This window comes from Triticum urartu, chromosome 2 (assembly GCF_003073215.2).
Source record: "Triticum urartu cultivar G1812 chromosome 2, Tu2.1, whole genome shotgun sequence".
Classification (NCBI taxonomy): Eukaryota; Viridiplantae; Streptophyta; class Magnoliopsida; order Poales; family Poaceae; genus Triticum; species Triticum urartu.
Window position 1 is genome coordinate 530,798,819 of NC_053023.1, and position 12,882 is coordinate 530,811,700.

Consider the following 12,882-nt stretch of genomic DNA (forward strand, 5'->3'; position numbering starts at 1 on the left):
CTCGAAATCTGACAGCCCCAGTCCCAAACCCTAGCCAAGAACTCGTCGGCCGGCCGCCCGCAGCCATAGGGCTATGGAACTACGGCCGCAAAGGCAAGCACGACCGCGAGGCTGGCACCTCGTCCGGACGCCGCCGTGGCTCAGTGAAGAAGGAGAAGCCCGCGTCGCCATCGCCACCACGCCGGGCCCCCGCGCCGCCCGCGTTCTCCATCCCGCCCACAGCCCGCGGCGAGCGCGACCGACACTACATCGAGGCGGCCTTCTGCCGCCGTTATTGGGAGACGAGGACGTCGCTGCCCTGGAGCAACGTCCACCTCCCCAATAACTGGCACCTGTCGGCCGACCCCGTGCCGATCCCGCTGGTCCCGCTGAGCGGCCGTGCGTGCCGCCAGGAGATCCAGCGCCGCCGCCTCCTCCTCCCGGACGACCTCTACTACGACGAGAGGTATGCCCCCGACTCGCCATTGTGGGACACTTGGTTCCGCGATGAGCACGACATGCGGCAGGCGTCGTTCTTCGCCGGCACGTCGACGGGGCCGCGGCGGCCACGTGAGCCCCGAGCGGCTCCCCAGGCGTGCGGGCGTACGCGGGTGCGCGACCTGACACCCACACCGTCGCTGTCGCCGTCGCCATCTCCATCGCCACCCCCACCTCCTCGCATGACGGCGGAGGAGGCCCGGCTCATGGCGTGTGCGCTAGAGGACTCCATGCACACGCACGATGAGGGCCAATGGGAGGGCCTCGAGGAGATGATGGCCCTCTCCGCGGCCGGCGATGTCGCCATCCCCGAGGTGGAGATGGTGCCGAAGGAGGAGGTGGTGGAGCCGCCGGTGGCCGCGTTCCAACCCTGGCCTGGTGGGCCAGGGATGGAGCTGGTTGTGCACCGCTGAGCAGATGGCGGCCGCCGTGGGGGGCGTGAACTGGTGCCCCACGCCGCCGCGGTTGCTGGAGCGGGAGGCCTCGCCTCGGGAGGAGGTGGTGCAGGCACCAGCGACCTTCTAGCCCACCGCCCCCATGCACCACGGACCGCCGGCCCACCTGTGGACGCCGCCGGACTACGGCGACCTTATCAGCGACGATGACGACGATACCGGCGGTGAAGACGGCGACGCCTACGGCGTCGACGGGCACGGCAGGAGCGTGCGGGAGGCGTTTTTTTATTTCGTTTTTATGTTAATTATGAAACTGGGCCATTTAAGTGGACTGAGAAACTGGGCCTTTTGTGGCCGTGACCCCTATATATGTTTTATGTTTTTTTAACTGCGTTTTGTAGTCATTTCATTTAAGTTTTTATATTTTTTTATTCACGTCCACCCCGAACAGGTTTTGGGATGGGGCCGCGCATTGAACGCACCCACGATCCATCGGACAAACGCGGACATGGATGAACTCATTGCCGCCCCAAAGGGACAAAATCCGGCCAAACCGGACGTCTATTCGGAATCGCGAGGTGGAGTTGGCCTTAAGCTGCTCAATGAATCCTAAGTTCATCAGCTAGCCGGTTGCAAAAATGACGTGCAACATTATGTAAACTGTAGAAAAATAGATGCGGCCAAGTGTAGTACACTTATCTAAACTGGAGTTGCGGTATGCTGATTGGTAATGATCATTTAAGATAAGCGCATGCATAAGATTTCCCAAATGTTTGTCCTTTGAGTGGTCCACAGTCCCATGTGGTTTTGTTTTAATGCGCGCTATGATGATTGGCGACATGGTTACACTAGTAGATTTTTTATTTTTATTTTGGGGGAAACTTCGAGCTTTATTCAAACAATCTGTGCCCCCGCACGATCAGCCACAACGTTGGTCATGAGGAAGCCAGGAGGAGAGTCCATCCAGCAGTCAGTAATCCCAAGGATGCAAGCATGCTTAGCACACAAATGGGCCGACATATTGGAGTTTCTCTCAATACATGTTGAACATCAAATGAAAGAAAAGATAAAGCTAGCTCTTCTATTTTTAGTAATAACAGCGCTACGATGGAGCGCGAAAAATGTCACGAGTGCCATAGCTGAACCAACTCTAAGCTATCTGTTTTCATGAGCACTTGTGAGAAGCCTCGGAGCTGTGAGAAAATTACCCCATCTCGCAAAGCAAACACTTCTACTATTAGGGGATCAGTGATATCGGGACATGGTTTACTTCACGCGGCAATGAAGGTTGAGGAAGTTCGTGCCACTCCTCCAGCTCCACTCTTATGTTCAATCACTGAGACACTAGCATCTGTGTTCACTTTGACCCAGCCTTGCTCAGGTGGCCTCCAACCATAGCCAGCCAAGGGAAGCTCCAACAAGGCAAGAGCTTCTCTTATGCGCTTGAGAGACTGCGCCGGGTTCATACTCACTCTGGCATGCGTTATATTATTGCGAGAGGTCCATATAGCCCACATAACAATGACAATTTCGTCTGATCACTCTCTGAGAACCCATAGTGGGGACTGGGGAGTAACTTACACTAGTAGATTACCCATAATGGGGAGTAACTAAAGGAAATATGCCCTAGAGGCAATAATAAAATTGTTATTTATATTTCCTTATATCATGATAAATGTTTATTATTCATGCTAGAATTGTATTAACCAGAAACTTGGTACATGCGTGAATACATAGACAAACAGAGTGTCCCTACTATGCCTCTACTTGACTAGCTCGTTAATCAAAGATGGTTAAGTTTCCTGACCATAGACATGTGTTGTCATTTGATGAACGGGATCACATTATTAGAGAATGATGTGATGGACAAGACCCATCCGTTAGCTTAGCATTATGACCCTTTAGTTTTATTGCTATTGCTTTCTTCATAACTTATACATATTTCTCTGACTATGAGATTATGCAACTCCCGAATACCGGAGGAACACCTTGTGTGCTATCAAACGTCACAACGTAACTGGGTGATTATAAAGATGCTCTATAGGTGTCTCTGATGGTGTTTGTTGAGTTGGCATAGATCGAGATTAGGATTTGTCACTCCGTGTATCGGAGAGGTATCTCTGGGCCCTCTCGGTAATGCACATCACTATAAGCCTTGCAAGCAATGTGACTAACGAGTTAGTTATGGGATGATGCATTACGGAACGAGTAAAGAGACTTGCTAGTAACGAGATTGAACTAGGTATGATGATACCGACGATCAAATCTCGGGCAAGTAACATATCGATGACAAAGGGAATGGCGTATGTTGTTATGTGGTTTGACTGATAAAGATCTTCGTAGAATATGTAGGAACCAATATGAGCATCCAGGTTCTGCTATTGGTTATTGACCAGAGATATGTCTCGGTCATGTCTACATATTTCTTGAACCCGTAGGGTCCGCACGCTTAACGTTCGATGACGATTTGTATTATGAGTTATGTGATTTGATGACCGAAGTTTGTTCGGAGTCTCGGATGAGAGAACGGACACAACGAGGAGTCTCGAAATGGTCGGCATGTAAAGATTCATATATTGGAAGGTTATATTCGGACATCGAAATGGTTCCAAGTGATCCGGGTATTTTTCCGGAGTACCGAGGGGTTACCGGAACCCCCGGGGAAGTTAATGGGCCTTAGTGGGCTTTAGTGGAGAGAGGGAAGAAGGTCCACGAGGTGGCACGCGCCTCCCCCTGTCCAAACCGAATTGGAAAAGGGGTGGGGGCGCGGCCCCCTCCTTCCTTCTCCTTCTCCCCTCCTCCCTTTCCCTTAGTCGTGTGCGGTACCCCCCTCCACAGTTCAACACCTCGGTCATATCGTCGTAGTGCTTAGGTGAAGCCCTGCGCCGGTAACTTCATCATCACCGTCACCATGCCATCGTGCTGACGGAACTCTCCCTCGTCCTCAACTGGATCAAGAGCTCGAGGGACGTCATCATGCTGAACGTGTGCTGAACACAGAGGTGCTGTACGTTCGGTACTTGGATCGGTTGGATCGTGAAGACGTTCGACGTACTTGAAATATTGCATTCCCCAACAGTGGCATCCGAGCCAGGTCTATGTGTAGATGTTATATGCACGAGTTGAACACAAAGAGTTGTGGCCGATAATAGTCATACTACTTATCGAGGGAGTCCTGGATTAGGGGGTCCTCGGGCATCCGGGCTATGTGACGTGGGCCGGACTGATGGGCCGTGAAGATACAAGACGGAATACTTTTCCCCGTGTCTGGATGGGACTCTCCTTTGCGTGGATGGCAAGCTTGCTGTGCAAATACGAAGATTCCTTTCTCTGTATACCGACTTTGTACAACCCTAGTCCCCTCCGATGTCTATATAAACCGGAGGGTTTAGTCCATAGGGGCAATCATTATCATACATGCTAGACTTCTAGGGTTTAGCCATTACGATCTCGTGGTAGATCAACTCTTGTAACCCCTATACTCATCAAAGTCAATCAAGAAATACGTAGGGTGTTACCTCCATCAAGAGGGCCCGAACCTGGGTAAACACTGTGTCCCTGTCTCCTGTTACCTTCGATCCTTAGACGCACAGTTCGGGATGTTGGGGATCGTAGCAATAATTCAAAATTTTCCTACGTGTCACCAAGATCAATCTAGGAGATACTAGCAACGAGAGAGAGGGAGTGCATGTTCATACCCTCGAAGATCGCTAAGCGGAAGCGTTCAAGAGAACGGGGTTGATGGAGTCGTACTCGTCGTGATCCAAATCACCGATGATCCTAGCGCCGAACGGACGGCACCTCCGCGTTCAACACACGTACGGAATGGAGAGACGTATCCTCCTTCTTGATCCAGCAAGGGGAGAGGAGAGGTTGATGGAGATCCAGCAGCATGACGGCGTGGTGGTGGAAGCAGCGGGATCTCGGCAGGGCTTCGCCAAGCACCAACGAGAGGGAGAGGTGTCACGGAGGGAGAGGGAGGCGCCAGGGACTTGGGTGTGGCTGCCCTCCCTCCCCCCGACTATATATAGGACCTCTAGGGGGGGCGCCGGCCCTAGGAGATCCAATCTCTAAGGGGAGGGGGGCGGCCAAGGGGGAACTTGCCCCCCAAGTCAGGTGGGGCGCCCCCCACCCCTAGGGTTTCCAACCCTAGGCGCAGGGGGAGGCCCATGGGGGGCGCACCAGCCCACCAGGGGCTGGTTCCCCTCCCACTTCAGCCCATGGGGCCCTCCGGGATAGGTGACCCCACCCAGTGGACCCCCGGGACCCTTCCGGTGGTCCCGGTACAATACCGATTACCCCCGAAACTTTCCCGATGGCCGAAACTGGACTTCCTATATATAAATCTTCACCTCCGGACCATTCCGGAACTCCTCGTGACGTCCGGGATCTCATCCGGGACTCCGAACAACTTTCGGGTTACCGCATACTAATATCTCTACAACCCTAGCGTCACCGAACCTTAAGTGTGTAGACCCTACGGGTTCGGGAGACATGCAGACATGACCGAGACGACTCTCCGGTCAATAACCAACAGCGGGATTTGGATACCCATGTTGGCTCCCACATGTTCCACGATGATCTCATCGGATGAACCACGATGTCGAGGATTCAATCAATCCCGTATTCAATTCCCTTTGTCAATCGGTACGTTACTTGCCCGAGATTGAACGAGGAGATTCGATCGTCGGTATCCCAATACCTCGTTCAATCTCATTACCGGCAAGTCACTTTACTCATACCGTAATGCATGATCCTGTGACCAAACACTTGGTCACATTGAGCTCATTATGATGATGCATTACCGAGTGGGCCCAGAGATACCTCTCTGTCATACGGAGTGACAAATCCGAGTCTCGATCCGTGTCAACCCAACAGATACTTTCGGGGATACCTGTAGTATACCTTTATAGTCACCCAGTTACGTTGTGACGTTTGGTACACCCAAAGCACTCCTACGGCATTCGAGAGTTACATGATCTCATGGTCTAAGGAAATGATACTTGACATTGGAAAAGCTCTAGCAAACGAACTACACGATCTTGTGCTATGCTTAGGATTGGGTCTTGTCCATCACATCATTCTCCTAATGATGTGATCCCGTCATCAACGACATCCAATGTCCATGGTCAGGAGACCGTAACCATCTATTGATCAACGAGCTAGTCAACTAGAGGCTTACTAGGGACATGGTGTTGTCTATGTATCCACACATGTATCTGAGTTTCCTATCAATACAATTCTAGCATGGATAATAAACGATTATCATGAACAAGGAAATATAATAATAACTAATTTATTATTGCATCTAGGGCATATTTCCAACAGTCTCCCACTTGCACTAGAGTCAATAATCCAGTTCACATCGCCATGTGATTAACACTCAAGGTCACATCCCCATGTGACTAACACCCAAAGAGTTTACTAGAGTCAATAATCTAGTTCACCTTACTATGTGATTAACACTCAACGAGTTCTGGGTTTGATCATGTTATGCTTGCGAGAGATGTTATAGTCAACGGGTCTGAACCTTTCAGATCCGTGTGTGCTTTACAAATCTCTAAGTCATCTTGTAGATGCAACTACCACGCTCTATTTGGAGCTATTCCAAATAACTGTTCTACTATACGAATCCGGTTTACTACTCAGAGTCATCTGGATTAGTGCCAAAGATTGCATCGGCGTAACCCTTTACGACGAACTCTTTTACCACCTCCATAATCGAGGAAATTCCTTAGTCCACTAGTTACTAAGGATAAGTTCGACCGTTGTCATGTGATCCATTCCTGGATCACTCTTGTACCCCTTGACTGACTCATGGCAAGGCACACTTCAGGTGCGGTACACAACATAGCATACTATAGAGCCTACGTCTAAAGCATAGGGGACGACCTTCGTCCTTCCTCTCTATTCTGCCGTGGTCAGGTCTTGAGTCTTACTCAATACTCATACCTTATGACACAGCCAAGAACTCCTTCTTTGCCGATCTATTTTTGAACTCCTTCAAAATTTTGTCATGGTATGTGTTCGTTTGAAAGTACTATTAAGCGTTTTGATCTATCCTTATAGATCTTGATGCTCAATGTTCAAGTAGCTTAATCCAGGTTTTCCATTGAAAAATACTTTTCAAATAACCCTGCATGCTTTCCAGAAATTCTACATCATTTCTGATCAATAATATGTTAACAACATATACTCATCAAAAATTCTATAGTGCTCCCACTCACTTCTTTGGAAATACAAGTTTCTCATAAACTTTGTATAAACCCAAAATCTTTGATCATCTCATCAAAGCGTACATTCCAACTCCGAGATGCTTACTCCAGTCCTTAGAAGGATTGCTGGAGCTTTGCATACTTGTCAACATCTTTCAGGATTGACAAAACTTTTCTGGTTGTATCACATACAACCTTTCCTTAAGAAAAATGTCGAGGAAACAATGTTTTGACATCCTATCTGCAAGATTTCATAAATAATGCAGTAACTGCTAACATAATTCCAACAGACTCTTAGCATCGCTACGAGTGAGAAAGTCTCATCGTAGTCAACTCCTTGAACTTGTCGGGAAACATTTTAATGACAAGTCGAGCTTTCTTAATGGTGACACTTACCATCATTGTCTATATTCCTTTTAAAATCCATCTGCACCTAACAGCCTTACGACCATCAAGTAGTTCTTTCAAAGTCTATACTTTCTTTTATACATGGATCCTCTCTCGGATTTTATGGCCTCGAGTCATTCGTCGGAATCCGGGACCACCATCGCTTCTCCATAGCTCGTAGGTTCATTGTTGTCTAGCAACATGACTTCCAAGATAGGATCACGTACCACTCTGAAGTAGTACACATCCTTGTCGACCTATGAGGTTTGGTAGTGACTTGATCCGAAGTTTCATGATCATTATCATAAGCTTCCACTTCAATTGGTGTAGGTGCCACAGGAACAACTTCCTGTCCCCTGCTACACACTAGTTGAAGTGACGGTTCAATAACCTCATCAAGTCTCCACCATCCTCCCACTCAATTCTTTCGAGAGAAACTTTTCCTCGAGAAAGGACCTGTTTCTAGAAATAATCACTTTTGCTTCCGGATCTGAAATAGGAGGTATACCCAACTATTTTTGGGTATTCTATGAAGATTCATTTATCCGCTTTGGGTTCGAGCTTATTAGCCTGAAACTTTTTCACATAAGCGTCGTAGCCCCAAACTTTTAAGAAACAACAGCTCAGGTTTCTCTAAACCATAGTTCATACAGTGTCGTCTCAACGGAATTGTGTGGTTCCCTATTTAAAGTGAATGCGGTTATCTCTAATGCTTAACCCATAAACGATAGTGGTAATTCAATAAGAGACATCATGGTATGCACCATATCCAATAGGGTGCAGTTATGATGTTCGGACACACCATCACACTATGGTGTTCCAGGCGGTATTAGTTGTGAAACAATTTCCACAATGTCTTAATTGTGTGCCAAACTCGTAACTCAGATATTCATCTCTATGATCATATCATAGACATTTTATCATCTTGTCACGACGATCTTCAACTTCACTCTGAGATTACTTGAACCTTTCAATAATTCAGACTTGTGTTTCATCAAGTAAATATACTCAGCATCTACTCAAATCATCTGTGAAGTAAGAACATAACGATATCCAATGCGTGCCTCAGCACTCATTGGACTGCACACATCAAAATGTATTACTTCCAACAAGTTGCTTTCTTGTTCCATCTTACTGAAAACGAGGTCTTTCAGTCATCTTGCCCATGTGGTATGATTTGCATGTCTCAAGTGATTCAAAATCAAGTGAGTCCAAACGATCCATCTGTATGGAGTTTCTTCATGCATATCTACCAATAGACATGGTTTGCATGTCTCAATCTTTTCAAAAACGAGTGAGTCCAAAGATCCTTCAACGTGGAGCTTCTTCATGCGTTTTACACCAACATGACTCAAATGGCAGTGCCACAAGTACGTGGTACTATCATTACTATCTTATATCTTTTTGCATGAACATGTGTATCACTACGATCAAGATTCAATAAACCATTCATTTTAGGTGCAAGACCATTGAAGGTATTACTCAAATAAACAGAGTAACCATTATTCTCCTTAAATGAATAACCGTGTGGCGATAAACATAATCCAATCATGTCTATGCTCCACGCAAACACCAAATAACAATTATTTCGGTTTAACACCAATCCCGATGGTAGAGGGAGCGTGCGATGTTTGATCACATCAACCTTGGAAACACTTCCAACATATCGTCATCTCACCTTTAGCTAGTCTCCGTAGCCTTTTATTTCGAGTTACTAACACTTAGCAACCGAAACGGTATTTATTACCCTGGTGCTACTAGGAGTACTAGTAAAGTACACAATAATATAATGTATATTCAAAATACTTCTGTCGACCTTGCCAGCCTTCTCATTTACCAAGTATCTAGGGTAGTTCTGCTTCAGTGACCATTCCCCTCATTATAGAAGCACTTAGTATCGGGTTTGGTTCAACCTTGGGTTTCTTCATTAGAGCAGCAACTGATTTGCCGTCTCCTGAAGTATCCCTTCTTTCCCTTGCCCTTCTTGAAACTAGTGGTTTTACTAACCATCAACAATTGATGCTCCTACTTGATTTCTACTTTCACGGTGTCAAACATCGCGAATTGCTCAAGGATCATCATGTCTATCCCTGATGTGTTATAGTTCATCACTAAGCTCTAATAGCTTGGTTGCAGTGACTATGGAGAACTATCACTATCTCATCTGGAAAAGTAACTCCCACTTGATTCAAGCGATTGTAGTACTCAGACAATCTGAGCACATGCTCAACGATTGAGCTTTTCTCCCTTAGTTTGCAGGCTTAAGAAACTTTTCAGAGGTCTCATACCTCTTGACGTGGGCACTAGTCTGAAATCCCAATTTCAGTCTTTGGAACATCTCATATGTTCTGCGATGTTTCAAAAACGTCTTTGGTGCCACAATTCTAAACCGTTAGTATTACGCATTGAACTATCACGTAGTCATCAAAACGTGTATGTCAGATGTTTCCCAACATCTACAGACGACGCTCGAGGTTCAACGCACTGAGCGGTGCATTAAGGACATAGCCCTTCTGTGCAGCAACGAGGACAATCCTCAGTTCACGGACCCAGTTCGCATAATTGCTGCTTTCAACTCTCAACTAAAATTTCTCTAGGAACATATCTAAAACAGTAGAACCAAAGCGTGAGCTACGACATAATTTGCAAAGACCTTTTGACTATGTTCATGATAATTAAGTTCATCTAATCAAATTATTCAATGAACTCCCACTTAGATAGACATCCCTCTAGTCATCTAAGTGATACATGATCCGAGTCAACTAGGTCGTGTCCGATCATCACGTGAGACGGACTAGTCATCATCGGTGAACATCTTCATGTTGATCGTATCCACTATACGACTCATGTTTGACCTTTCGGTCTTCCGTGTTCCGAGGCCATGTCTGTACATGCTAGGCTCGTCAAGTCAACCTAAGTGTTTCGCATGTGTAAATTTGGCTCACACCCATTGTATGCGAACGTTAGAATCTATCACACCCGATCATCACGTGGTGCTTCGAAACAACGGACCTTCGCAACGGTGCACAGTTAGGGGGAACACTTTTCTTGAAATTTTAGCGAGGGATCATCTTATTTATGCTACCATCATTCTAAGCAAATAAGATGTAAAAAACATGACAAACATCACATGCAAATCATAAAGTGACATGATATGGCCAATATCATCTTGTGCCTTTGATCTCCCTCTTCGAGGCATGGCATGAACACCATCTCACCGGCATGACACCATGATCTCCATCATCATGATCTCCATCATTGTGTCTTCATGAAGTTGCCTCACCAACTATTACTTCTACTACTACGGCTAACGGTTAGCAATAAAGTAAAGTAATTATATGGCGTTTTCATTGACACGCAGGTCATAAATAAATTAAGACAACTCCTATGGCTCCTGCCGGTTGTCATACTCATCGACATGCAAGTCGTGATTCCTATTACAAGAACATGATCAATCTCATACATCACATATATCATACATCATATCCTTTTGGCCATATCACATCACATAGCATACCCTGCAAAAACAAGTTAGACGTCCTCTAATTGTTGTTGCATGTTTTACATGGCTGCTATGGGTTTCTAGCAAGAACGTTTCTTACCTACGCAAAACCACAACGGTGATATGCCAATTGCTATTTACCCTTCATAAGGACCCTTTTCATCGAATCCGATCCAACTAAAGTGGGAGAGACAGACACCCGCCAGCCACCTTATGCATCAAGTGCATGTCAGTCGGTGGAACTAGTCTCACGTAAGCGTACGTGTAAGGTCGGTCCGGGCCGCTTCATCCCACAATGCCGCCGGATCAAGATAAGACTAGTAACGGTAAGCAAATTGAACAAATCATCGCCCACAACTGCTTTGTGTTCTACTCGTGCATAGAATCTACACATAAACCTGGCTCTGATACCACTGTTGGGGATCATAGCAATAATTCAAAATTTTCCTACGTGTCACCAAGATCAATCTAGGAGATACTAGCAACGAGAGAGAGAAAGTGCATCTTCATACCCTCGAAGATCGCTAAGCGGAAGCGTTCAAGAGAACGGGGTTGATGGAGTCGTACTCGTCGTGATCCAAATCACCGATGATCCTAGCGCCGAACAGACGACACCTCCACGTTCAACACACGTACGGAACGGAGAGACGTCTCCTCCTTCTTGATCCAGCAAGGGGAGAGGAGAGGTTGATGGAGATCCAGCAGCACGACGGCGTGGTGGTGGAAGCAGCGGGATCTCGGCAGGGCTTCGCCAAGCACCAACGAGAGGGAGAGGTGTCACGGAGGGAGAGGGAGGCCCCAGGGACTTGGGTGTGGCTGCCTTCCCTCCCCCACTATATATAGGACCCCTAGGGGGGCGCCGGCCCTAGGAGATCCAATCTCCAAGGGGGGGCGGCGGCCAAGGGGGGAACTTGCCCCCCAAGTCAGGTGGGGCGCCCCCCACCCCTAGGGTTTCCAACCCTAGGCGCAGTGGGAGGCCCATGGGGGGCGCACCAGACCACCAGGGGCTGGTTCCCCTCCCACTTCAGCCCATGGGGCCCTCCGGGATAGGTGGCCCCACCCGGTGGACCCCCGGGACCCTTCCAGTGGTCCCGGTACAATACCGATTACCCCCGAAACTTTCCCGATGGCCGAAACTGGACTTCCTATATATAAATCTTCACCTCCGGACCATTCCGGAACTCCTCGTGACGTCCGGGATCTCATCTAGGACTCCGAACAACTTTCGGGTAACTGCATACTAATATCTCTACAACCCTAGTGTCACCGAACCTTAAGTGTGTAGACCCTACGGGTTCTGGAGACATCCAGACATGACCGAGACGATTCTCTGGTCAATAACCAACAACGGGATCTGGATACCCATGTTGGTGTTGGGGAACGCAGTAATTTCAAAAAATTTCCTACGCACACGCAAGATCATGGTGATGCATAGCAACGAGAGGGGAGAGTGTTGTCTACGTACCCTCGTAGACCGTTCGTGGAAGCGTTATATCAACGCGGTTGATGTAGTCGTACGTCTTCACGTCCGACCGATCCAAGTACCGAAAGCACGACACCTCCGAGTTCTGCACACGTTTGGCTCGGTGATGTCCTCACCTTCTCGATCCAGCAAGAGGGGCGAAGTAGTAGAAGAGTTCCGGCAGCACGATGGCGTGGTGACGGTGTTGGTGAAGAACAATCTCCGCAGGGCTTCGCCTAAGCACTACGAAAACTATGACGGAGGATAAACTAGACGGGACGAGGCTGCCGACACACGGCTCGGTGTTTCTTGATGTGTCATTGGTGCTAGCCCTACCCCTCTATTTATATGTTGAGCCCTGGGGTCGAAACTTGGAGTAAAAGCCTCCTCAAAGTCGGTTTCACCCAAAAGGCAAGAGTCCTTCTTGGACTCCAGGGCTAGACG